The 26962-nt window shown below is 36.6% G+C and overlaps 1 protein-coding gene across 4 annotated transcripts in view; it reads right to left on the bottom strand.

Annotated features, from left to right (window-relative positions):
• FZD3 (frizzled class receptor 3) overlaps positions 1 to 26962 on the bottom strand; it is a 101713-nt gene that overhangs the window by 33287 nt on the left and 41464 nt on the right. The window lies entirely within an intron of this gene.

The following is a 26962-nucleotide window of genomic DNA, read 5'->3' as shown; positions in this document are numbered from 1 at the left end:
TTTGGAGTTCCACACATTTTGTGGTTTCAGAGCAGGCTGACTTCTTACTAGAGGTTCGTTCCTCTCACAGGAAGCATTTCAAGAAAACCTGGAAAAAATGGCAAGGCTTCTTATGACTTAGCCTCAAGGTCACACAGAATCACTTTTGCTGCATTCCACTAATCAAAAACAAGTCACAAAGCCAGCCCGATTCAAGGAAAAGAACTACGTAGACAAGAGCATAAAGTGTGATTCACTGGCTGGAAGCAACAGAGTATATATTTCTACAGTAGCTACCAAAATGTTAGAAAGGGGTGCCAGCTTGGCTCAGTCAGTAGAGCATGTGACTCTTGACCTCAGGGTTGTAAGTTCAAGCCTCACATTGGGTGTAGAGATTAAAAATAAAATCTTTAAAAAAATGGTAGAGTCAGAGGCTTAACCGACTGAGCCACCCAGGTGCCTCTGACAGCTCAGAACCTGGAGCCTGCTTTGAATTCTGTGTCTTCCTCTCTCTCTGCTCTCTCTCTCTCTCAATAAATAAACATTATTTTTTTAAATGTTAGAAAAATATAAAGAAAAATGCAAATACTGGTTATACTGATGGGGAGGTGTGTTTTTCTTCCTAGCATGTTTTACAATAATATTTTCCTAATATTCTGGAATTTTTTTAAGTGGAGAAAACCGTATGTATATAATCAACATTTACAAAACCTATTAACCACGAGAACTTCTCTCGTATTAATGGAATGTTAAAAGCTCATGAGATACAGTGTAAATCTAGTTTATGGTAGATACCAGTAAATGTTCTACAAATGAATTGCTCTAAGAAAATACCAAGTTATATTCGTATTTAATAAAGTGTATAGTGAATAACATAAGTATCTAAAGTAAGTTATATAAAGAGACCAATGATCACCTAAATAGAACACTTGATGATGAGCTGTAAATGAATCAATGCCCAGGACTTATATTCAGCATTTACACACACACACACACACACACATCTTGTGACTTCCTTATATTCTCTACTATGGCACATTATTTCTTGAACACAGATCTTCACATAATAATAAGAACAAACGAATACAGACAGTATGTAAAATGAGTTGAAACATGTAAAGTACTTAGAACTGCACTTGACATCTAATAAATGCTCAAACATGTGGTACATGGGTACTACTGTCCCAGAAGATACTAAAAGATAATCCATAGTAAGATATTCTGTGGTAAAATACAATTGGATATTATAATTCCTCCTTGGAGATTCACATGCATATTCATATATTAAAGGCTCTGAGAAGTCCTGAAGTAAACAACCATTTATCTTTGTTTATTCCAGTGTTTCCAATGCTATTATATACAGTTAAATTTCCCCATGTGAAAATTGAGGGATTAGACTAGGTAAATTCTAAGGTTTATCCTAATAACCTGTAGCCCTATTAATCTTTTTTTTTTTAACTTTATGTATTTATTTTGAGAGAGAGACAGACAGACAGAGCAAGCACAAGCAGGGAACAGGCAGAGAGGGAGGCAGAGAGAGAATCCCAAGCAGGCTCTGCACTGACAGTGCAGCCCCTAATGTGGGGCTCAAGTTCACAAACTGTGAGATCATGACCTGAACCCAAATGAGATGTTTAACTGATTGAGCCACCCAGGCGCCCCTAATCTTTTTGTTTTTAATGTTGTTGTTTTTTTAAATTTATTTTGAGAGAGCGAGCGAGCGAGCGAGCAGGGGAATGCCAGAGAGAGGAGAGAGAGAATCCAAAGCAAGCTTGCATTGTCAGCACACAGCCCAAGGTGGGGCTTGATCTCAAGGTTAGTATGATCGTGACCTGAGTCGAAATCAAGAGTTGGATGCTTAACTGACTGAGACACCCAGGCACCCCTGTAATCCTACTATTCTTGAAAATTTTTCTAGGGGAATTAGAGACTAGTCTCTAATTTTTATTAGGTCTAATTTTGCTCCAAAAGTTATTTTCCATGATTTAAAAATCTATCATAGTAGTTAACACATATATTTTAACCATAACTATACTATATACTTTTGACTCACAAAAGAGAAAGTTCCTATAAAAGTGGAGGAAGATAAGGGGAAGAATGAGACCATTCAGAAGCATGCTTCAAATCATATCAGCTTATATTCAGTGAATGGTGAGAAAAGAATAACTGAAGAAAAACAATTATTTGTAAATGTAAAGACAGGGCTCACATAATAAATAGGAAGAAGGCCAAGAACCTAAAAATTAAAACTAGTCAAAACTGTAATTAAGGAATGGAGGGAGATCTAATCAGATTTGAGTACAGAAGCAGAGCTATTATGTAATGTGAAAAGAGCACTGGCCTGAGCAATGTGACCTTGATAAAACCATTTTTAAAAAATTGCAGGCTTTAACTTAATGACTTTTTTTTTTTTTTTTTTTTTAAATTTTTTTTCAACGTTTTTAATTTATTTTTTGGGACAGAGAGAGACAGAGCATGAACGGGGGAGGGGCAGAGAGAGAGGGAGACACAGAATCGGAAACAGGCTCCAGGCTCCGAGCCATCAGCCCAGAGTCTGACGCGGGGCTCGAACTCACGGACCGCGAGACCGTGACCTGGCTGAAGTCGGACGCTTAACCGACTGCGCCACCCAGGCGCCCCTAACTTAATGACTTTGAGGTTGCCTTCAATTCCAGATGACTGGTCATCTGCAGTCTAAAATACTCTTCTTCAGAGATCTTATCCAGTCAAATTCCTTCGTTTTATATGTGTGGAATCAAAGTAGGGAGGTAGACTGATTTGCTCAAGGTCATATAGCTAATTATTTCAGTCACTCAAGTACTGAATGCCTACTATATCCTGGTACAAGAGATTTAACAGTAAATGAGTCAGAAAATTCTCTGCTCCACTGAGCTTACATTCTAGGGAGAGGTGGGGGCAGGGTGAGGGTGGAATGCTGTCAATTAACAAGGAAATAAAGAAATCCTGTGATATCAGATGGTAATAAAAACTCAGAACTAAAGCAGAGCAGGGGATAAAGTTTTGGAGGTGGTGCAAGTGCATGGGCCACATATTTTAGATCAAAATAGTGACAAAAGGCATCTCTGAGAATACAGTATTTAAACAGGGATTCGGAATATACTCTGCAGTGAGAGTATTTCAAGCAGTAGGAATAGCAATGACAATAATCCTGAGAGAACAAATCTGTTGTTTCTCAAGATCAATAACAAGGAGACCAGCGTGTCTAGAGCAGAGCAAGCAAGCAGAAAGGTAGGCAGTAGGTCAGAGAAGGCAGGAACCACATTATAAATGGCCCTGCAGGCAATAAAGAAAATGATGACTTTTTTCTTAAGAGTAACAGGAAGTCATTTGAGGGTTTTGTTTGAAGGCACAATATGATCTCATTTATGTTTTATTTTTTTAATGTTTATTTATTTTTGAAGAAGAGAGAGACAGAGTGTGAGTGGGGGAGGGGCAGAGAAGGAGGGAGGCACACAATTGGAAGCAGGTTCTAGGCACAGAGCCCGATGCGGGGCTCAAACTCACAAGCTGTGAGATCATGACCTGAGCCGAAGTCAGACACTTAAACTGACTGAGTCACCCAGGCACCCCTCATTTATGTTTTAAAAAGTTCACCCTGGTCACTTATTGTAAACAAATTGTAAAGGAACAAGAATAGAAGAAGATGAACTGGAAGGCCACTGTTGAAATATCAAATAGCGTGGACCAAGGTAGAAGTGAAGGTGGTCGGAAGTTGATGGGTTGGGTGTGATGAGGTATGTGAGAAAAAGAGGGTTCAAAATGGCTCCTAATTTGGGGTGAGAGCAACTCATGAATCATAACATAATTTACTAAATGGGGGAAGAACTGGGGATGTGACACAGGAAGCAGGTTCTAGGAGAAAAACAAAGAGTTCTGTTTTAGACATGTTAAGTTGCAAATGCCTTGTAGATTTCTGAAAGGAAATGTCGTGTGTGTGTGTGTGTGTGTGTGTGTGTGTGTGTGTGTGTGTGTTTATGTCTGGAACTCAGAAATGAAGTTGGGCTATATAGTCTAAAACATGGGACTGGACAAGACTATCCAGGTAAGGGGAGGGAGGAAAAAAGATATCCTAAGTGAGAAACCATGTCTTCTAACTTCTTTAGTGTTTTAAACTGCATTGTACTGCCTTTTATGAATCAGAAATACTGTCCACATAACAGAAATGCTTGAATTAAAGGGAAGAAGTGCTAAAAACAAAACGCAGTAAAGTCAACAACAACAAATCAGTAAAAACAGCAACAACCAAAATCTTCAATCAGGCAAGGCAATACAGTGAGGAACTGAAGGACAGAGGGATATAACATGGAATATTTTGTATTATAAGATTCTGGTTAAAACCAAAATTCCAGGGATGACAAATCAGCACCTGCCCATGTTCAGAATACAGTAACAAAGCAACTCAAGAAATACCTTTGTGAACGTGCCGTATGCAAAGAGTGCTGGAGCCAGAGGGCCAAGACTCTGCAAAAGAATGGCCAACCTATTGCTGTAAGGAAAGGAATTTTCCCTTATACACAAGGAAAAAGAGAAAAGAAAATGCATTATTATCTAGCTGTAAAACACACAAAAAATTCAGGCAGTTAGCATGTAAAACAGGATCTGTAGTAGCTAGAAAGGCAAAACTCACTAAAGAAAAATATTTAAATAAAGGAAAAGGGGGGCACCTGGGTGGCACAGTAGGTTAAGCTTTCAACTTTGGCTCAGGTCATGATCTCACAGCCAGGCTAATGAGTTTGAACCCTGCTTTGGGCTCTGTCCTGACAGCTCAGAGCCTGGAGCCTGCTTCGGATTCTGTCTCCCTCTCACTCTGCCCATCTCGCACTCACACTCTCTCTCAAAAATAAACATTAAAAAAAATAATAAAGGAAAAGGAATACAATGTTCAGTTTTTATTTTAAAACAGCCCTATATTGAGCTGAATGGTTACAGATTTGTTTTTTTTTTTTTTTTAGGAAAAAACCCACCAAATACCTCAGTTCCTGGTATAATTAGAATGGACAAACAAGAAACTTTACTGTCTCATTTATAACTGTCCTTTTAAAACACTATATTCCTGGGACGACTGGGTGGCTTGATTTTGGCTCAGGTCATGATCCCAGGATCATGGGATCAAGTCCCACATCAGGCTCCATGCTGAGTGTGGAGCCTGCTTGGGATTCACTCTCTCTCTGCCCCTCTCCCATATGTACATGCTCTCTCCAAATATAAAAAATGAGTAAGTTTTAAAAAGTTAAAAAAATAATAAAATGCTATATTCCTACTGATGCTAAAATAAATCAACTTAATAATGCAAAAAACTGACCTGACATATTTCTTTGGTCTATTTACTGGGAACTAAAGGAGAATCCCAGGAAGAGAAGGTAGACAATCAGCATCTACTCTAAGCCCTGTATCTTGATTACTATAATTTTTCTACAACAGCCTGGCTAGCTGTGAAAAGCCTACATTCACTCTCTTCTGAATAACTGATCTCCTCTACCACCACTCTAATTTCAACCAATAGAACGTTGCAATATGATATTATTCAACCATAATATGAAAAATATTTTTCCATATTTTGTTTTTTTCAAAATTAGAACCATAATCCACCAAAGACCCCTGAACTTAAGTTCTTTTTAATTATATAGAAAAAATTATGTTATGGGAGAAAACAACCTCACAAAGAAAGAAAACCACCAAGGGTGTATTTTTGGCTGTTGTGGTGACCTAAATTCAATTATTGTTTTTGAGACTTTGGATTTGAATCAGGTTGCAGAGTCTTTGGCCACTTTCCCTATCAAGTGGAATCTATACTAATGGAAACACATATTGCATTAGGTTTGCTTTCATTTTATTTATTTAATGTCATCTTATATAACCTTCTTTTATGTTATTTTCTGCCTGTTTTGCTTTCATTTTTAAAAAGATCCATTACAAATGTTAACTTACATTAAGCCTGTGGTCCCCTAAAGCCCACATAAAAATAAACTATTGATCAGGCTCATGCAGAATCTATCATGTTGATAAGTGACAACAGTTTTAGAATACAGGTCTTCTGATTCCAAATTTTGTGCACTTATACACTACATTGCTCTATGTGCCTTTCATTCTGCTTTGAAAAGTCACCTACTTGCCCCATCAGATATAAAGACTTATAAAAAAAAAAAAAAAAAAAAAAAAAAAAATTAAAAAAAAAAAAAAAAAAAAAAAAGGGGCGCCTGGGTGGCGCAGTCGGTTAAGCGTCCGACTTCAGCCAGGTCACGATCTCGCGGTCCGTGAGTTCGAGCCCCGCGTCGGGCTCTGGGCTGATGGCTCGGAGCCTGGAGCCTGTTTCCGATTCTGTGTCTCCCTCTCTCTGCCCCTCCCCCGTTCATGCTCTGTCTCTCTCTGTCCCAAAAATAAATAAAAAACGTTGAAAAAAAAAATTAAAAATAAAGACTTATGGTAATGCTATGGTAATTAAGACAATGATAGAAAATAAAGGACAGAAAACAAACCATGGAATAGTGAAATAAGTTTCACACATGTAACTTAACATATGACAGAGGCAGCACTACAGATCAGTAGATAAAAGATGGACTAAATAAATAGCACTAATTGGATATCTATATACTTAAAAAATAGTATTTCCCCTGCACACCAGATATAAAAATAAATTCTATAGTTTAAAAATCATAAATCTGGAAAGCAAAACTTTAAAACTGCCAGACAAAAACACAAATGAATATTTCTTTTATTTAAAATTTTTTTTTATGTTTATTTATTTTTGTGAGAGAGAGAGAGACAGAGCATGAGCAGGGAAGGGGCAGAGAGAGAGAGGGAGACACAGAATCTGAAGCAGGCTCTAGGCTCTGAGCTGTCAGCATAGAGCCCAACGCAGGGCTTGAACTCACGAATGGTGAGATCATGACCTGAGCCGAAGTTGGACACTTAACTGACTGAGCCACCCAGGTGACCCCAGATGAATATTTTTTATGACCTTCAGGTAGAGATTTCTTAAAATACATTAAAAAAAACAACAACAAAGAAAAAATGGATATCTACATTAAAATTTTAAACTTCAGTTCAACAAAGGACACCATTAAAAAAGTAAAAAGCCAAGCTAGATGGTATCTGTAATGTATAAACTGACAAAGAATTGTAATCCAGAACATATGTGTGCATATTTGTGTGTGTGTGTATAAAAAAAAGCAATTCACAGAAGACAAAACCTAAACAGTTAATGAACATAAGAAGTTCAATCTTACTAGCAATACAAATTAAAGAATTTGAGGAATTCTCAAATTAGGGAAATACAAATTAAAATAGCAATGACTACAATAAGATTGCTCAAAATTAAAAGGTCTGATGACACCAAATGATGATGAGGATGTAAAATAATGAAAACTTTCTGTACTTTCATATGGGGGGGGGTGTCTAACCTGGTTAAACCAGGGGCACCTGGGTAGCTCAGTCAGTTAAGCACCCAACTTCAGCTCAGGTCATGATCTCACAGTTCGTGGGTTCGAGCCCCACGTCAGGCTGTGTGCTGACAGCTCAAAGCCTGTAGCCTGCTTCAGATTCTGTGTCTCTCTCTCTCTGTCCCCCCACCCCCAACTCATGCTCTGTTCTGTCTCTCTCTCTCAAAAATAAATGAACATTAAAAAAAAAAACCTTTAAATTGGTTAAAACATTTTGGAAAGCAATTTGGCAACATCCTAGTACAGCTGAAGAATCACAGATTTTATGACCCAACAATTACATTTTTAGGTATATATTCTAGAGAAGCTCAAATGGATAGACAAGAATATTCATAGCAGCATTATTTATAATAGAGGAAAAAAAGGTACAACCTGAATATCCAGAGTAAAATAAACAAACGTGATATAGTCATACAACAGAATACTGAACAGCAGAAAAAGCAAATAAACCCTTATATATTACCGCATCTCACAAACACAATGTATGACAAAAGCTGTAAAAAATGCATAGTTTTGACACTATAACGTTATAAAATAAACTAATACTATATATAATTTAGGAAAAAATACATGTAAGTAAATATCTAAGTAAACATACAAAAACACCAAGTTCTAAATAATGACAGTTTAGAAGAGAGTTTCAATCAGGGAGGGAGATCTGAGGTTTTGGTAGTGTTTTATTTATTAAGTGGTTGACAAATCTATTGGTATCTCATGTTTACTCTTCATATATCTCTGTATGTCAGAAACATTTAAAACAACTTTTAAAAAGAAAAGACAAAAAGGAAGTCAAGGATCCTGTAATTACAATACTTTGTTCCTCTCGGGGTGGCAATAGTTCTAAAATTTATTTATTTATTTTTAAATGTTCATTTATTTTGCGAGAGAGAGAATGAACACAAGCAAGGGAGGGGTAGAGAGAGGAGAGAGAATTCTAAGCAGGCTCCACACTGTCAGTACAGAGCCGGACACGGGGCTCAATCCCACAAACCGTGAGATCAAGATCTGAGCTGAAATCAAGAGTCGGAAGCTTAACAGAGTGAGCCACCTAGGCACCAAAGCAGTACTATGTAGGATAAGTAGAGAGCTAATTAGTAATTCACTTCTTTCATTAGATCTGTATCTATGCATCTTCCTTTTACTTTCCAAGTTTATCTTTTCCAATCTTTGGCCTATTGACTTATTTCTAACCCTGTGAAAATAAATACAGTAAGCTGATTAGGAAGGAATTAACTAGTAAATGCTCAGAAAGGTAACCACAGAGTATTATTATCTCAAAAATTTATCATGACATCTTGATATATTGTGCCTATTATTTAATTAACTTCATAAAAACCCACAAATGAGGTTAAGGCTTAAAGCCAAAATTTATCCAATAACTTAAAATGAAAGCAAAAATAATTCAGTTATCTCATTCCAGTCTACCATTACTTTGCTTTGATGGCATTATGAAAAAGAAAATCTCTTCTTCAGAAGTTACACTTGATTAATAAAGCACAACATCTTGAATTTTCATCCAAATTATACCTGAGATAAAAAATAATCACTGTGATGTCACTTTAGTCTTACAAATTAGAAATAACTAGAAAATGGAAAGTATACTATATACATATACTTTACAATATGTATGCAATAACTGGGAAGCAAATAATTAAAAACATTGTAGAATTTACACTTGATCTTGATGCACATAAAGAATTCTCATGTTCATTCACAATATGATGATGACCATTCATCTTGTGAAAAGCATAATCTTTCTTTTTTAGATTAAAAAAATAAACTAGTTTTCCCCCCAACAAATAAAGGGTAAATCATTCTGAAAAGTTCCATTCTCTCTTCCAAAATATTAACTGAAGAAACTAAATTAGTATGTCATTAAGTATAAAATAATGTAACAGAAACATGGTTTAGATTTTGCCAAGCATTATTACTACAACAGATCAACTTCCTCATCCTTGCAAAAACTATTTAGGGGATAGACCATGTTCAGAAATGAGTTATTTGAAACTCCTCAAAACTGCTCTGCAATCTCATGATTTATAGATTAATAAAACAAGACATTAATGAAAGAAATGCAAGACAAATAAATGGAAAGGTAATTTGTGCTCATGAATTAGAAAAATTAATATGGTTGAAATGTCCATTATTGCCTAAGAAAATCTACAGATTAAATGCAATCCCTACCAAAATTCCAATGGCATTTTCACAGAAATAGAACAAATAATCCTAAAATTTGTTTGGAACCACAAAACACAAAATAGCCAAAGCAACCTTAAGAAAGGAGAACAAAGATGGAGACATCACGCTCCCTGATTTCAAACTATATTACAAAGCTATAACAATCAAACCAGTATGGTATTGGCATAAAAACAGACACGCAGATCAACAGAACAGAATAGAGAGCCCAGAAGTAAACGCATGCATACATATATGGTCAGTTAATTTACAACAAAGGAGTTAAGAATATACAATGGGGAAAGGATAGTCTCTTTAATAAACAGTGTCAGGAAAACTAGACAGTTTTAATCCATACACAGAAAAGGACTCAAAATAGATTAAAGACTTGAATGTAAGATCTGACACCATTAAACTCCTAGAAGAAAACACAAGCAGTAAGCTCCGTGACTTGGTCTTGGCAACAAATTTTGGGATATGACATCAAAGGCAAAAGTAACAAAAGCAAAACTAAACAAGTTGCACTACATCAACTAACAAGTTTCTGCAGAGCAAAGGAAAGCATCAACAAAAGGATGCTTCCATACAACCCACTGTATGGAAGAAAATATTTGCAAATCATATAGTTGATAAGGGATCAATATCCAAAATACATAAATAACTCATACAACTTCAAAGCAAAACAATATTCAATCCAATTTAAAAATGGGCAGAAGATCTGAATAGACAGCTCTCTGAAGACACGGCAGACATGTACATGAAAAGATGTTCAACATGGCTAATTATCAGGGAAATGCAAATCAAAACCACAACATCACCTCACACCTGATAGGACTATTATCAAAAAGGCAAGAATGCGTCAGCAAGGATGTGGAGAAAAGGGAACCCTTGTTGCCTATGGTGCAGGCACTATGGAAAACAGTGTAGAGGTTCCTCAAAAACTTAAAAATAGAACTACCATATGATCCAGCAATTCCACTTCTGGGTATTTCTCAAAAGAACATGAAAACACTAACTTGAAAAGATCTATGCACCCCCGTGTTCACTGCAGCATTATTTACAATATCAAGATACACAAACAACCTGTGTCCACTGACAGATGAAGTGATAAAGAAAATGTGGTGTGTACGTACACACACACACACACACACACGCACACACACACACACAATCTTAGCCAACCATACAAAAGGATGAACTTTTGCCGTTTGTGGCAGTATGATTGGATCTTTACAGCATCATGCTAAATAAGTCAAACAGAGGAAGACAAATGCCATATGATCTCACTTATATGTGGAATCCAAGAAACAAAACCAAGCTCACAGATACAAATTGGTAAAACAGATTGGTAGTTAAGAAATGAGTGAAGGGGGTCAAAAGATACAAACTTCCAGTTTTAAAATAAGTCATAGGGATGTAATATATAGCATGGTGACTAAAGTTAATGCTACAGTATCACATATTTGGAAGCTACTAAGAGTAAATCTTAAAAATTTTCCTAAGAAAAAATTGTTATAATTATGTATGGTAATAAATGTTTAAACTAGACTTATTGTGGTGATCATTTCACAGTATATACAAACATTGAATCATTATGTTGTACACCCTAATGTCAATTATACCTCAATTAAAAAAACCTGATCTTACATTTTAATACTTAAAATGATAAAAACAATTTCCATTTGGAATAGGCACAAACTTTCCAATTTCATGAATATATTCTGAAACACCTGAATCACTTTCCAGAAAGCATGAGTTTCTATTAATCACATTCACTTTAAAAAATAGTTTTCCTTTCAATTAGGCCAATGCTAGGAAAGCTCTTTGAAATTTTCATTAAGACATGCATGAAATGTGGTTTTATGGTTCTAATTTATGTTTACAGGTATAAAGCAAAAGTTATGACACCTAGGGGCGCCTGGGTGGCGCAGTCGGTTAAGCGTCCGACTTCAGCCAGGTCACGATCTCGCGGTCCGTGAGTTCGAGCCCCGCGTCAGGCTCTGGGCTGATGGCTCAGAGCCTGGAGCCTGTTTCCGATTCTGTGTCTCCCTCTCTCTCTGCCCCTCCCCCGTTCATGCTCTGTCTCTCTCTGTCCCAAAAATAAATAAAAAACTTGAAAAAAAAAAAATTAAAAAAAAAAAAAAAAGTTATGACACCTAGCATCAAAATACATGGTTAATTATGCTTTCTGGATCTTAAGGTCAAAAATGGTTAAGGAATGAAGGGAATTAAATTTAGTGACTTCTTACTGTGTGCTGAGCTCTTTTAAGTATATTATGTCTTTCTCAAGACAGTCTCAGAGGAAAAAAAAATTCTGTATATAAATACAAGAAGCTATGGACACGGGGTGAAAATTGAGAATATGAGGAATAAAAGTAGGAATAATGCTTTTAACTATACATTTTTACTATTATTAATCATTCTAACACAGCACCTATTCAAAAAGTTAAAAAACCATCAGGAAAAAAACCCCCAAACCTCTGAAGAACAAGTGGCCAATGGGAGAGGGGGCAGGAGAGAAAGCAAAAAAGGGTAAAGAGAGAAGGGCATTTAATCAGGGATTCTGGAATAATAATTGATTTCTGATGCAACTCACTGATTGAAGCATTAACCCAATGATGGTCTATATACATTTTTTGTACTTTTTTTTCTACTGGATTTTAGGTATGTATTTTAAAACCCCAAATTATGCAGCTACTAGTATTTTACAGAAACTGTATTTGCTTTGCTTAATATCCAATTTTATTTCCTTGTCATTCTTTCATCTCCTATCCCTTAGAGATCATTTCATTCTTCTTGAAATACAACCTTTAGAAATGCCTTTAGTACAAGTCTCTTGGTGATAAACTCTTTTTGTTTATATGGAAATGGCTTCATTTCATCCTTGTTCTTGAGAACAGGCTGAATTCTCCAGAAGATGCAGAATTGAATTTTGGGGTATTAAGGCATTTATGAGGAAGAGACCTGTGAAGCAAAGGGTTCCATGGAAGCAGGACTGAGCAAAGGAAAAGTGACCCGCCATGAATTCTCAGAAAAGCCTCCACTAACTGGTAGGGAGTCTTGGAGCAAATAATGACCTTTAAAATGTCCCACGTTGGGCCAATCGCCAGGGCTATCCCACCCTAACAATTGGTAGTTGCAGGCCATCCCAGGAAGGGATGAAGTCAGATAAGGCAGCTCTCTGAAGCTGAAAGGGTGTCTGCCAACCACACTTCCTGCAATGGAGAGTCTTTCTTTGAAGGGGATCTGGCAGTGCATCTCCATGCTTACCACAGCAGTTTCACAAGGCGCAAAATTCTGGTTGAAGTTTTTCTCCATATTTAAAGATATTATACTGTCTTCTATTTTCATTGTTGTTGTGGACTCTGCTATTATTCTGTTGGTCTTTTTTGTTGTTTTGGGTTGAGTTTTTTTTGTTTTTTTTTTTGATGAGCTGTCCTTTCTTTGTTGACTGTTTTCAAGATTTTTGTCTCTGGTGCTCACCAAAAGTTTCACAAAAGTGTTCTTATTTATTTTGCTAGGGGTATATAGTACCTCCTTGATCTATGGACTCACATATTTGCAGTTTTGTAAAATTTACAGCCATTACCTCCTTAAATATTGTCTCCTATGCTTTATTTCAGTTTTCTCCTCTAGCAAGTCATTTCCTGGGACTCTAATTTTCCTCTTTTTAAACTTCTCATTCTGTCCTCCATTTCTCTTAGTATCACTTTCATATTTTCCCTGTCTCTCTTGCTGCATTCTGGATAACTTTTTCACCTACATACACCAGTTAAATTTCTCTTTAAACAGCAGTCTAACCTGTTTTGCATTTCAAAATTCAGTTTCTATTTCAAAAATTGTTTCTAGACATCTGATTTTTTTAAACAAAAACTGTTATTTATTCCAAGTAGTTTCTTGTAGATTGGTAATCTTTGTGACTATACCTATTATTTCTATAAATATTACATACTTTATTATCTCACAATTTCAGTATCTGTGGTTCTAAGTTTGATGTTGTTATATGGAATGACTCAGTCATAGGAATGACTCAGTCACAGGGGCTTGTTTTGTAATGTGTTTGGGAGCGTTATATTGCCAGCTATTTGGTTAATTACTCAGTGGGGATCCTGCAGAAAAGAATTTGCTTCTGCTGATTGCCAGGACATAGAACTAACTTGCAAACACTTAAACCTCTGACTCTGGTGATCTAGGCTCACAAGGAGTACTTGACTCCCTTTCTTAACCTTAACTTCCCAGCTGGCTCAGGTCTCAATTTCCACCACCAACCCCTCAGACAACCCCTCCCCTTCCATTTGCCTGAGAGCCCCAGTTTGACCAGCCCTGCTTCTTACTGTGCTGGTTCCAATTTATATTTTTGAAGTGGGGGACCATTTGGTGATCTCTCCTAAATCATGTAAGATCAGTGATGTCTCAAATAGTATATTGTTCCCAGATTTTATTGGTTCAGGCTTTAATTGTTGATGCTTCCATTCAGACATATTGTCAGGAGTCTTATTGTCATTAGGAAGTTGAGTGTATTTTTAATTTTGCTAGTGCTCTAAGAGACAAACTTCTTAGCTCTTTCTTTAGCAAAATCTGAAAATATCAGTGAACTCAGTCACCTGATAAAATATATAAGGTCACTGATAAAACAGGTGTGATTCACTAAAGGATACAAAATGGAAGATTTCATATTTGACATAATCGGGCAGTTGGTTAGTATTAAAAAAAAAATCACACACACAAAATATATTTATTTGGAATTAACAGCTAATCATCTGATGTAAGGTCAAGGCTTTTTCTTTAATTGCTGATCTGCTAATTAATATTTGTTATTTCTTAGATGTTACAAGCTTTTCACCATCCATGATTTCCAGTTTCTATTTCTTTAAGGTGAACAGAGAACTCAAATACTCATAAAGCAATCTATGTGCAAATCCTTGATGTTTTTCAGTCTCCTCAACCCAACCTTTAACACTTCACCTTGCCTATATTAACTTCAATCTTTTTAAAAAGCAACTTGACTTCATCAAGTCTTTCCAAAGCAGTCAACTTAAGTTTCATGAAAATAATGCTTTCTTTTCCAATCCATTCTTCAGTGGTTTACCTAATATTTAATTCAATTCTGCACTGAAGTAACACATACTACTTGACATAAACAGGTTTTAGAATAAACATAATTTAGAATAGACACCATTAACATGTAACCCTACTGGTAAGGAAGAGAAGTCTGTAGGTATTCCAGAAAATAGTCTTCCAGCCCAAGCATCCAACATGCACTGATTATCAATTTATTTTATAGAAGGCTTGGGAAATATCCTTCAACCTAGCAACTCAGAAAGGTGTCTGATACAGACCAAGAACAAAATGGAATCCCCAGAGAGAACAAATATGGCAGTGTACCAACAGATGAACATTTTGTAAGAGGAGGAAAATAACTGAAAAGGATTGGGTGAAAACTCTAATAATCCTCTTTGTCTTTTTTCCCTTGCTGATGCGTCCCTTCCATTGTAAAGGCTATCAAAAGTAGGCAGCGATCTGGGAGAAAACAGGCATAAAGGGTAGTTTATAAACATTCAGCTTTAAGCCTTAGGATAAGTGTTATTATTTTCAGATCTTCACTTTCTCCAATTAAGGTACAAGTGGTAAATGTCAGATATGGCCAAGACCAGAAGTCGACCTAGGACAAAAATTTATAAAGCAGATCATTTGGCCTTTCTCTTGTTAAAAAAGGGCAAGAGGAAAGCCATTAGACAGATGGACGCACACACATCCCTTTGAAAAAAACAGCACTGTAAGCAGCTAGTCAAGAATTTGGGCTTTAGAATTAGAGCCACCATTCTCTATCAGCTTTGCAAAATGTACTGTAATATTCACATAAGAAAATATATTTGTATGCATAGTTTTATATTTAGTGGTAAATTTAAGACATCACTTATTTTTATTTTTTCCATAGTTACCCAAAAGGGATTACTGAGACAGCTAAGTGCTCCTGTATTGAACATTTTTAATACCATTATGTAATTCAGTAAAATAATGATTCTCAGCAGTAATGAGAATGAAACAGTGACAATTTACATGGGGCACAAAAATGCCACAGTTCACCATGTTATGAAAGAGTAATAAAGAATAATGTTTGCTGTAGATCAGGGGTTGGCAAACTACAGCCTGCAGACCAAATTTGCTGCAATTCCGTTTTTGTAACTAAAGCTTTATTGGAACTTCCATTTGTTCATGTACTGTCTATGGCTGCTTTTGTATTACACCAGCAGAGTTGAGTAGTTTTGACAAAAAACACACAGCTGGCAAAGCTTCAAATATTTACTATCGGATCTTTTAAAGAAAGTTTGTTATGCCCTGCTGTAGACTGTGGCAAGCACACTGAATTATTCCTAAAAAACCATTTGTACACCAGATATATCTGAACATAAGACTTACACTAAACTCATGGCTTCAGCTATTCTGTGCAACAGAAGCCAGAATAATAGGGACTTGTATGTTTTAATCTATTTATTCAAAAGTGCCATTGTGACAGCATTTTACAACCTATATATGACAGTATTAATAGTTTTCTATAAATTTAATATTTAATATTTTATATATTTTTGTACAAGGAATATATTTTTTCAGGGAATTCTCTTTTCCTCCACTACAGATACTGAACAAATTTGAGGAAAAATTAATTTGGTGCTAGGAAGTCACAGGCAACATTTACCACTTTAAAAATTGCAGAAAAAAAAAGATTGGTAGTACTATATATATCTACACAGAATTACTCACTGTTGCTAATGTGAGAAGTGTCCCATATTACCCATTTCCCCTATGGTCCTTTCATAGGCATTGCTGATACCTTTGGGAATTGCCTGGTAAAGTGAAGCACTCTTATCAGAAAATGAAGCTAAAATCATAACAAGTTAGATTTGACGTTATTCTGCTATTTTTGCATTTTTCTGGATCAAGCCTAGATAAATAACAGATGGGTTCCCTTGTGTGACTGAATTCAAATACAATTTTTTGTTTGCTATAAGATTTTTTTTTCAGAATTCTACAAATGACTCTAATGTGAAAGTGACAGTTTTAGCTAAGCTGCTTGTATCATGGTAACATATTTCTATTACCAAAACACAGGTTCTAGTATCAAAATTCCTTGAGACATAGAGCACTGAATTGGATGGATGGAAGAGATTTTAAAAAAATGAAGGGGCAGTTTAGGAAAGGACACATGTTCTTTTGAAAATGAATGCTTAAAAGAAAAAAAATGAAGGATAGGGATAATCTTTCTTCAAATCTCAATTATTATGTACTTATAACAGCATTACTGAAATTTTTCTTTGTGCAAGGCACTCTACTACAAGGGTTAAATTTATTGGTTCATTGAATCTTCACAGCTACCCATGAGGTAAATATGACTATATTTAACCTATTGTTTGTGTTTTACATAAGGAATTGAGCTCAGAATGTTAGGGGCAGAACATAAAGCCAGCCAATATGACTTAAAGCCCATTTTTTAACCAATATATTATGTTCAAATGGCTTTCTAAGAATATCAACAATCTTTGAGACTTTAACTATTTTATAAAACGCTTTAAGCTTCTTTGAAGGCACTAAGTAGAGGAAATTATTTTTAAAGAAAAAAACTCCCCAAGTACCTGGACAATTATTGTGTTCTTTAAATAATACATAAGATAGAAACATATTCTAGGAATATACTCTACTGATCTTAAACTATAAAATATGCACCATTCTGACAACTCCGGCTAAATTTCATAATTAATTCTGGATTCAGGCATTAAATACTACTTTCTCAAGTGTTATTTAAAAAAATTTTTTTTAAATGTTTGTTTATTCTTGAGACAGAGACAGAGCGTGAACAGGGGAGGGGCAGAGAGAGAGGGAGACACAGAATCTGAAACAGACTCCAGGCTCTGAGCTGTCAGCACAGAGCCCAACACGGGGCTCAAACCCACGAACTGTGAGATCATGACCTGAGCCAAAGTTGGACACTTAACCAACTGAGCCACCCAGGCGCCCCTCTTAAGTATTATTTAATACATTTTTAAAAATTATTCTTGCTAAATAGTTGGCAAGAAGTATTTTAAATATTTTAGAAGACTTTACACCAGCCCATTTTCCTTCAAATTATTTCTTCAAACTAATACATGCAATTTGCATTAAATGCAATTAGTGTTCTGAGACAATGATCAACTACTTCACAAACCTATTAAATATTTGAAACTTCAGTAACATGCAAAATGACTATTAAGCAACCTTATTTTAACTTTTTTTTTAAGTTTATTTATTTTGAGAGAGAGAGACAGAGCAAGCAGGGGAGGGGCAGAGAGAGAGGGAGAGAGAATCCCAAGCAGGCTCCACACTGCCAGTGGGAAGCCTGATGTGGGGCTTGAACCCATGAACAGAACTGTGAGATCATGACCTAAGCTGACTGAACCACCCAGGCTCCCCGCAACCTTACTTATCTTAGAGCCAACTTATTCAAATATTATGTTAAGTCACCTGAAGAGGCTACCCCAAGGACAACATCACTGTTTAATACATTTTTTTTTTAATTTTTTTTTCAACGTTTTTTATTTATTTTTGGGACAGAGAGAGACAGAGCATGAACGGGGGAGGGGCAGAGAGAGAGGGAGACACAGAATCGGAATCAGGCTCCAGGCTCCGAGCCATCAGCCCAGAGCCTGATGCGGGGCTCGAACTCACGGACCGCGAGATCGTGACCTGGCTGAAGTCGGACGCTTAATCGACGGCGCCACCCAGGCGCCCCACTGTTTAATACATTTAAAAAACTTCCCATTAGGAATTATCAGAGGCTGTTAACTATTCCTTCAGGTCTGCTCAGTGATATGACTTCAAATAGGAATTTGTGAACTCCGGTGCTCAATTCATAAGTCTGTATGATTCCTCTAAAGGAAAATTCTGAATAAAAACTAATACAAATTCTGGGGCGCCTGGGTGGCTCAGTCGGTTAGGCGTCCGACTTCGGCTCAGGTCACGATCTCACGGTCCGTGAGTTCAACCCCACGTCGGGCTCCATGCTGACAGCTCAGAGCCTGGAGCCTGTTTCAGATTCTGTGTCTCCCTCTCTCTCTGCCCCTCCCCTGTTCATGCTCTGTCTCTCTCTGTCTCAAAAATAAATAAACGTTAAAAAAAAAAAAAAATGAAAAAAAAACAAACTAATACATATTCTAATACTTGAATATTTAAAAAAATCATAAAGTAGGACAAATACTGTATGATCCCATTTATATGAGGTACCTAGAGTAGTCAAATTCATATAGACATAAAGTAGATGATCATTGCCAGAGGTAGGGAGGCAGGGAAAAATGGGAGTTAATGATTAACGGGTAGAGAGTTTTTAATTTAAGAAGATGAAAAGGTTTCTGGAGATAGACAGTGGTGATGGTTGCACAACAATGTGAATGTACTTAATGCCACAGAACTGTACACTTAAAAATGGTTAAAATGGTAAATCTTATGTTATCACTTACTGGGGATATTTTACCACAAAAAAAAAAAAAAAAAAAAAAAAAAAAACTAACTCAGATGGCCGGTGCTATTGTTGGTCAGTGGGCTATAGTTTGGATGGGCTATAGTTTGCTGACCCCTGACACAGTTTATTAATGTAACTCTGAGTAAGTCATATTATTCTTACTGCTTCACCTTCCTCCAATTAGAGTGTCAGAAATGAAGCCATACTATTTCATATGGTTCTTGTGGATATCAAGTAAGATAACAGATTTTAACCAAAACGAAGTTTATACTAGTAAGACTTCATATTTACAGCACTTTTTTTTGAACAAGCAAGATTTAATTCAACATCTATTACTTAAACAAGATTGAAAAGCAGGAGTCACAAGAGAATTAATGAGATTCACACACAGATAAAGCTTTAATCACTCCTGCACTATGTGCCAGAATAGCCTCTAAACTATTATGCTAAAGACAAATGTTTTTTGTTTTTTGAAATTTAATATTTTACAGCTTTATTGATATATATATATTTACATAAAATTCATCCTTTTAAAGTGCACAGTTGAGAGTTTTTAGTATACTCAGAGTTGTGCAACCATCACCATAATCTAATTTTTTGTTATATATGTATCTTTAACGCAAGGTAGTTAACATATAGTGTAATAATGGTTTCAGAGTAGAATTTAGTGATTCATCACTTACATATAACACCCAGTGCTCATTCCAAGTGCCCTCCTTAATGTCCATCACACATTTAATACATCCCCCCCACTCTCCTCCTTCAGGCAGCCCTGTTTGTTCTCTGTATTTAAAAGTCTCTTATGGTTTGACTCCCTCTCTGTTTTTATCTTATTTTTCCTTATGTTCATCCATTTTGTTTCTCAAATTCCACGAGTGAAATCATATAACTTTCTCTGACTTATTATGCTTCATATAATACATTCTAGTCCCATCCACGTTGTAGCACATGGCCAGATTTCATTCTGATCACTGAGTAATATTCCACTGTGTGTATATATACCACATCTTCTTTACCCATTCATCAGTCAGTGGACATTTGGGCTCTTTACATACTTTGGCTATTGTTGATAGTGCTGCTATAAACACTGGGGTGCATGTGTCCCTTCAAATCAGCATTTTTGTATCCTTTGGTATCCTAAATACCTAGTAGTGCAATTGTTGGGTAATAGGGTAGCTCTATTTTTAATTTTTCAAGCTTATCCATTTATTTTTGAGAGAGAGAGTGAGCAAAAGTGGGCAGAGAGAGGGAGACACAGAATCCAAAGCAGGCTATAGGCTCTGAGCTGTCAGCGCAGAGCTCAACGTGGGGCTTGAACCCACGAACTGCAAGATCGTAACCTGAAGTCTGACGCTCAACCAAATAAGCCACCCAGGTGCCTCTATTTTCAACCTTTTGAGGAACCTCCATACTGTTTTCCAGAGTGGCTGCACCAGTTTGCATTCCCACCAACAGTGCAAAAGGGTTCCCCTTTCTCCGCATCCTTGCCAAAGTTTGTTTCCTGAGTTGTTAATTTTAGCCATTCTGATAGATGTGAGGTAGTATCTCATCGTGGTTTTGATTTGTATTTCCCTGATGATGAGTGATGCTGAGCATCTTTTCATGTGTCTGTTAGCCATGTGGATGTCTTCTTTGGAAAAGTATCTGTAAATCTCTTCCACCCATTTCTTCACTGGATTATTTATTTTTTGGGTGTTGAGTTTGAGAAGTTCTTTATAGATTTTGGATACTAGCTCATTATCCAATACGTCATTTGCAAATACCTTTTCCCATTCTGTTGGTTGCCTTTTCGTTTTATTGTTTGTTTCCTTCTCTGTGCAGAAGATTTTAATATCCCAATGAGGTCTCAAAAGTTCTTTCTTGCTTTTGTTTCCCTCGCATCTGGAGACATGCCTAGTAAGAAGTTGCTACTGCCAAGGTCAAAGAGGTTGTTGCTGGTTTTGTCCTGTACGATTTTAATGGTTTCCTGTCTTATATTTAGGTCTTTGATCCATTTTAAATTTATATTTGTGTATGGTGTAAGAAAGTGGATCAGGTTCATTCTTCTGCATCTTACTGTCCAGTTTTCCCAACACCATTTGCTGAAGAAAGTCTTTTTTCCACTGGGTATTCTTTCCTGCTTTGTTGAAGATTACTTGGCCATACATTTATGGGTCCATTTCTGGGGTCTCTATTCTGTTCCATTGATCTGAGTGCCTTGTTTTTGTGCCAGTACCATACTGTCTTGATGATTACAGCTTTGTAATAGTTTGAAGTCTGGAATTGTGATGCCTCCAGCTTTTTCTTTTTCAACATTACCTTGGCTATTTGGGATCTTTTCTGGTTCCACACAAATTTTAGAATTGTTTGTTCTAGCTCTGTAAAGAATGCTGATGTTATTTTGATGGGGATTGCACTGAATATGTAGATTACTCTGGATAGTATAGACATTGTAATAATATTTATTCTTCCAATCCATAAGCATGGAATCCATTTCTTTGTGCTTTCAATTTCTTTCATAAGCTTTCTATAGTTTTCAGTAAACAAATCTTGTACCTCTTTGGTAAGGTTTATTCCTAGCTATCTTATGGTTTTTGGTACAACTGTAAATGTGAAGACAAAGGTTAATACTAACTCTGGGGGGAAAAATACATACTGCAGGAAATTAAAAAAACAATGTATGTATTTGAGAATTATTAATCCATGAGGTGTTAGTGTGAAATACAGCCCTTCCATCAGATTTAGGAAATTTTCAATGAAGAAAAAGAGGCCAGAGAGTCCCTAACTTGAATTAATAAAAGGTTGTCAAAAAGAAAAAAAAAAAAAAATCACAAATATGCTTGGAGCCAAGTATGAGAAACAAAATGAGTGACCAACATGGTTAATAATAGTTTTTTGGTTAAATTTAAAATGACTATGATAATTTTTTTTAAGTTTATTTATTTTGAAACAGAGTACAAGTGGGGGAGGGGCAGAGAGGGAGAGCAAGAGAGAATCTCAAACAGGCTCCATGCTGCCAGTGCAGAGCCTGATGCAGGGATCAAACTCACAAAACCATAAGATCATGACCTGAGCCAAAACCAGAGTTGGATACTTAACTGACTGAGCCACCCAGAAGAGCCTAAAATGACTATTAAATGCACTTAAACAATTGGAAAATATTGAAAGTGTATGAGTTAAGCTTTTAAGAATATAGAAAAACAAAGTAATTCTAAGAAAAGCATTAGTAAGAAAATTAGCACAGAAATAACTGAATTAAAAAGATAATCCTCTAACAAGACTGATCAAGGTAGAATAAAGAGAACATACATTACAAACAAAAAAATGGTAACAATTCACAAAACATACATGAATAACTTTATACCAGTGTATTTAAAAAGTTAGATAAAATAATATTCAAAAAAGTATATAAATTAACAAAATGCCCTAAGAAGAAATAAAGCTATGGGGCACCTGGGTAGATCAGTCAGTTAAGTGTCTGACTTCGGCTCAGGTGGTGATCTTGCAGTTCATGAGTTTGAGCCCTACACTGGGCTCTGGGATGACAGCTCAGAGCCTGGAGCCTGTTTCAGATTCTGTGTCTCCCTCTCTCTCTGCCCCTCCCCTGCTTGCACTCTGTTTCTCTCTCTCTCTCTCTCTCTCTCAAAAATAAAAAAAAAAAACATTAAAAATAATTTTATTTAAAAAGGAGAAATACAACTATTACTATTTGAGAAACTGAAATAGTAATTTAAAAACCTAGTGTCTTCCACAACTTCTCTCTTCTTACTTTAAAGATATTAGGACAGTTTTTAACAGGAGGCTATACCAACTCTTTCAAAGAGCAGATAGCCCCTATTTGCTGTAAAAATTATTTCAGAGAATTAAAGAAAAAAAAAAACACCTCTCTTTATGAAGCTGTTATAACCTTGACACTCAGAAGTGGACAATACAAGAAAAGTAAAAATTATCATAAACTATTTTACTTATGAGTATAGATGCAAAAATCTTAAAATGTAAGAACCAGAAAGCAAGCAAGGGACAAGTCTGTCCTTATTTGCAGACAACAATTCTACAAAGAATATTTAAAAGAATCTACATGATTAGAATTCAAAAAAAAGAGTTCAGCAGAGATGGATGCTTGAGCATCCATTATATTACTTACTATATGTCTATATATTTAAAACATTTTACAATATAAACTTCCTTAAAAGGAAACACATTTTAAAAAATAAACTAGAGCTATAGCATTACTATAAATACATCTCAAAAACTAAATGTTAAAAGTTAAAAAACCAAGTTACAGAAATATGTGTAGTATAGTATCACTGTATTACATATTATGTAAAACAAAGTTTTACTATAGCTCATACATATTGGCAGTTGTATAGACTTTCATGGAATGGCATACTCAAGTTCAGGATGACAGTTACCTCTGGGTAGGGAATAAGAGGTGAAGAGGCCTGGGGAAGGGTACATAGGGAGCTTCAGACAAATCTGTAAAGATTTCTTTCAAAAGTCTGAAGCAAGGGGCACCTGGCTGGCTCAGTCAGTAGAGTGTGTGACTCTTGATCTCGGGGTCGTGATTCAAGCCCCGCGTTGGGTGTTGAGCTTAAAAATATTAAATAAACAAAGCGCGAAGCAAATACATCATTTGGTAAAGATTGGTACTGGATGGTTTTAAGAAGCCCATATTCATATATGTATATATACACACAAATGTGTGTAAATAACAACAGTAGGAACAATAATAGGTGAAGAAAATGAGAGCTAACATCACGCACTTATGTAGCAGGCACTCTTCTAAGTGTGTGTGCTTCTCTACTCCTAAGAACAACCTCAGGGGATAGATTCTACTTATATTTCTACTTAATATTATCTATCTATTACTATTTTACTGCTATTATAGTCTATTATTCATTTTACAGATGAGGAACTAAAGCAGAGAGAGGTCAAGTTGGCCTAAGGTTATAAAGCTAGTAAATAATGAAAGTAAGATATGAAGCTGGGATTCATGTTCTAGGGTTTACAGCTTAATAACTATGTTATTGTTGTTAAGTCATTCTCTATTCTTTTCAGTATTCATTTCCAATGTTATTTCTATATGCTGGAAATGAAAAACACTTTTTAACCCATGACCATAAAAATGCATACACACACATATTTCTGTGTAGCTCAAACTGATTATAAAGATGCTGAGGGATGCATGGGTGGCTCAGTCGTTAAGTGTCTGACTCGATTCTGGCTCAGGTCGTGATCTCGTTGTTTGTGAGTTTGAGCTCCACGCTGGGCTCAGCACTGACAAGCATGGCAAGCCTGCTTGGGATTGTCTCTCTCCCTTTCTCTCTGCCCCTCCCCCCGCTCGTGCTGGCTCTCTCTCAAAATAAATAAACATTAAAAAAAGATGTTGAGGGGCGCCTGGGTGGCGCAGTCGGTTAAGCGTCCGACTTCAGCCAGGTCACGATCTCACGGTCCGTGAGTTCGAGCCCCACGTCAGGCTCTGGGCTGATGGCTCGGAGCCTGGAGCCTGTTTCCGATTCTGTGTCTCCCTCTCTCTCTGCCCCTCCCCCGTTCATGCTCTGTCTCTCTCTGTCCCAAAAATAAATAAAAAACGTTGAAAAAAAAAAAAAAAAAAAAAGATGTTGACAGGGGTGCCTGGGTGGCTCAGTTGGTTCAGGTTCAGGTCATGATCTCATGGTTCGTGGGTTTGAGCCCCACGTCAGGCTCTGTACTGACAGCTCAGAACCTGAAGCCCGCTTCAGATTGTCTCCCCGTCACTCTACCCCTCCCCCGCTTGCTCTCTCTCTCTCTCTCAAAAATAAATAAACGTTAAAAAAAAAAAAAAAAAAAAGATGCTCATAGGGGTGCCTGTGTGGCTCAGCTGGTTAAGTATCCAACTTTGACTCAGGTCATGAACTCACCGTTTGTGAGTTCAAGCCCCAAGTTGGGCTTTGTGACAGCTCTGAGCCTGGAGCCTGCTTTGGATTCTGTGTTTCCATCTCTTTCTCTGCCCCACCGCTGCTTGCATTCTGTCTCTCAAAAATGAATAAATGTTAGGGGCACCTGGGTGGCTCAGTCGGTTAAGCGTCCGACTTCAGCTCAGGTCACGATCTCGCGGTCCGCGAGTTCGAGCCCCGCGTCGGGCTCTGGGCTGATGGCTCAGAGCCTGGAGCCTGCTTCCAATTCTGCGTCTCCCTCTCTCTCTGCCCCTCCCCCATTCATGCTGTGTCTCTCTCTGTCTCAAAAATAAATAAACGTTAAAAAAAAATTTTAAAAAAATGAATAAATGTTAAAAAAATATATATTAAAAAATAAAAAAAATTTAAAGAGATACTGAAAGAATTCTAGGAATGTCCTGAAAACAGTGGCATCCCAACTACTCTAATTTATCAATTTACATGTTTCAGGTTTGGTATTTTTTAGATCATCATTTCATAGTCAAATATTATTCTTTTTTTTTTTTTTTTTTAATTTTTTTTTTTTTTTAACGTTTATTTATTTTTGAGACAGAGAGAGACAGAGCATGAATGGGGGAGGGGCAGAGAGAGAGGGAGACACAGAATCGGAAACAGGCTCCAGGCTCTGAGCCATCTGCCCAGAGCCCGACGCGGGGCTCGAACTCACGGACCGCGAGATCGTGACCTGAGCCGAAGTCGGACGCTTAACCGACTGAGCCACCCAGGCGCCCCAAAATATTATTCTTTAATAGTCCTAAGATAACATATATTTAGAATCCTAAATAAGTTATATAGAGAAGCATATATGATGTAATTTCTACCATCTCTCTCTCTCATTAAAGGCAAAATTCCATTACTTGGCTTTAGGTCTGAAAACTAATATTAAGAGTTTTAAATAAGTCATTCTGCCAAGAAATTCAATTTCAATTATTATTTTTTTTTTTTTTGGTCTCTCAGTAGGAGTTGGTTTTTTTTAAAAGCCCAGAGCTAATATTTATACAATAATAAAAATATGTTGTATAGGACTGTTTACACCGCAAAATAAAAGAAGGGGAATTGGCATTCTCAGTCATTAAATATTTATAAGCATTGATTAAGTGCCAATCACACTTTGTCCCCAGTACCACTGTTACCAGTTCTTGAAAATGTCTTTTCTCCATCTATAGCCACATTCTCAATGTTATCATCTACTAACCTACAGAATATGAATTCAGAAATTATGAAAATAAAGGGGCGCCTGGGTGGCTCAGTCTGTTAAGCTTCCCAACTTCAGCTCAGGCCATGATCTCGTGGTTCGTGAGTTTGAGCCCCGCATTGGGCTCTGTGCTGACAGCTCAGAGCCTGGAGCTGCTTCAGATTCTGTGTCTCCCTCTTTCTCTGCCCCTCCCCTGCTCACACTCTGTCTCTATCAAAAATAAACAAACACTAAAATAAAAATAATTATAAAAATATGAAAAAAGTTCTTGCTTTCAAAGAGTTCACTGTCTAGCAGGGGAAAGAGACGAGTAAACAAAAATTATCTATAATACCTAAGTACTTTAATAAAGGTAATTAAAACACAAAGATCAGGGGAGATGAAAGGGTGGCTGGTGCACTTTTAACAGCAAACCTGAAACACGATGAAGGAGACAGCAATGGAGACTGCTGTTTCAAGAAAACTTGTCTTGAAGGGAGGATGATAGCTAGGGGCACAGGTTCTAGAGAAGGTTTTAAGATAGAGACGTAACTTAGCATCAACTATTCTGGACTACTTTCCTTGCTTCATTCCTCCCTTAGCAATGAAATCTCAGTTTGAATGTAAGAAGAAAGTCATCGAACATTTCTAAGCCTCGAATGAGACAGATGTTTAAGAACTCTAAATTATAAAGGAAACGAATAAATTATCTCAAATTCTTTCTAGACCTAAAATTCTATGATTTCATGACTATGATTATCTGATCTGT

The sequence above is a fragment of the Neofelis nebulosa genome, chromosome 3 (genome assembly GCF_028018385.1).
Source record: "Neofelis nebulosa isolate mNeoNeb1 chromosome 3, mNeoNeb1.pri, whole genome shotgun sequence".
NCBI lineage: Eukaryota > Metazoa > Chordata > Mammalia > Carnivora > Felidae > Neofelis > Neofelis nebulosa.
The sequence above is the reverse complement of the archived record's forward strand: the minus strand, read 5'-3'. Positions and strand labels throughout refer to the sequence as shown.